This window comes from Echinops telfairi, unplaced genomic scaffold (assembly GCF_000313985.2).
Source record: "Echinops telfairi isolate 266 unplaced genomic scaffold, ASM31398v2 ScPeMD7_7424;HRSCAF=8462, whole genome shotgun sequence".
Classification (NCBI taxonomy): domain Eukaryota; kingdom Metazoa; phylum Chordata; class Mammalia; order Afrosoricida; family Tenrecidae; genus Echinops; species Echinops telfairi.
The window spans coordinates 47,955,405-47,957,285 of record NW_022111324.1 but is presented as its reverse complement, the minus strand read 5'-3'; positions in this window follow the sequence as shown (position 1 = coordinate 47,957,285).

The window sequence follows — 1,881 nt, the reverse complement described above, 5'->3', positions numbered from 1 at the left end:
CCTCTGAGCTCCACTCACCTTTGCAAATGTGTCCCAATCTCCACACTATTTGAACTTGAGCTCCCTATAGACCGACCTGTCCAGGTCTCCTCTGTACTTCAGGGATATCATATCTCCTCTTCCTGTTCAAACCCTGCCTGTGCTCCATGAGCTTCTCCTCCTCCTTGGGCCTTCCCCAGAGATCCTTATTTCTGCCTTTCCATAAACTACTGAATTACTCTTTTGATGAATCCACTCATTGGCAATTGATCTCGGCCCCCAGATCTACAGGGAGTTAAATCGCTCTTGCTAGCACAATCATTTAACACTCGCATTTCAGGGCCCGGGCTCACTAGATCTTGGGGCTAAGATTCTGGAAAACATCACAGAACAAAACCAGCTCTCTTCCAACTTTTGTGGAAATGAACATTGTTTAAGGGCAAGTCAGAGTTGATCCCAAATGAGCAAAGAGATACAAGCTCTTGGCCTCCACCGTAGCTGGCCTGTCTGTTTCTCGGGGCTCATAGAGTTGATGTGTCAACTGCAGCAAAGGCTTGTGTCCCCTCTCTTTTGTTGGTATCAGGGGTGTGTTGGGAGTAGAGATTCTTTCCTTTTCAGCCCAGTTGGCTGGGAATCAAAGGAGGTTTTGAACTTCTAAATTCCATGGTGGTCACTTGCCATCTCACTGGTGAGGCCAAGAACTGAATTAGGACCTCACGTCTCCCCCACACTCCCTAACATGCACAAAGCGCTTTTGATGGCCGTCTATGTCCCTTCCTCATCTCTGTGTCCTACCCCAAAAGGAGACCAGGATGGTCCTGGTTCCCAAACGCTGGTCAGTTCTCAGCTGCCCTGTGAGCTCTTCCTTGAGTCCCCAGCATGGTCCAGGCCACCGGTATGACTGAGCAGATCATCCTCAGCTGTCACAGGCATGATCCAAGTGCATCAAGAGGGTCCGACAGAGAAGTAGCATCGAGAGGTAAAGGATACAGAGGACAGATTGCAGCTCAAACTCCGGAAGGACTCCCTGTGACCGCAGCCACACCTCGGTGGAATGAGCTGCCTTGTGAGGTCAGCACATGCTGGACCATGGCCATCTGGGAGGGGATCCGGGGATTAGGATGGGGTAGAACTAGGTGACCACCATGGCTGACGGGAGAGTAAGGTCGTGCAGGATATTGCTCCTGCCTGGGACTTCTCAGTAATCCCTTAGTGCCCAGACTGAGCCTTGTCCACTGGGGGTCTCTGAGGCCTGCCCAGTGCACTGAGAAGAACAAGTCCCCCCAGACCCTAAGCCCTCTACTGAGAGGTAACTGTGGACTGAGAAGCCCACAGATTAAATCCTCCCTCCACCACCCGACCCTCAAGACAGAAGGCACTGACCAGAAGAGACAAGCAACCAAGCCATGGCGGTCAAGGAGGGGAGGGATTGAAACCGGGTCTGATGGCCCAAGGAGCCAGGAGAATGCTGGGGTCCTCACAGCCCAGAAACATTGTTGAGGGGGTCACAGGAGGATGGACAAATGACCCGGCAACAAAGGAGGGAAGAGACAGAAGATTTCGTGGAGGGCACCATAGCAGGGATGGGGCAAGGTGGAACTGCAAGTTCTAATGCCCCCTGGGACTCGGACCAGCTGAGTTACAAGGAAAAGGCCCCTCGGACCACTGCCGAAACCCAAGCCCCAAACCCTCTTGCCTCTTGCCCTGTCACGTGAGACCTAAGAGCATCTATGACGGAGGGCCAAGCTCCTTTAGAAATTCAGAAGAGGATCCCTTTGTCCTCTGACTTTCAGCCCTTCCTATTCCCAGACACGCCCCTCCACTGGAAATAATCGCATTCTTCGGGGAAGTGTTTTTTGTTTTAAAGAGTCTATCTGAGCATCATAGTCTTGCTAAGGTGCT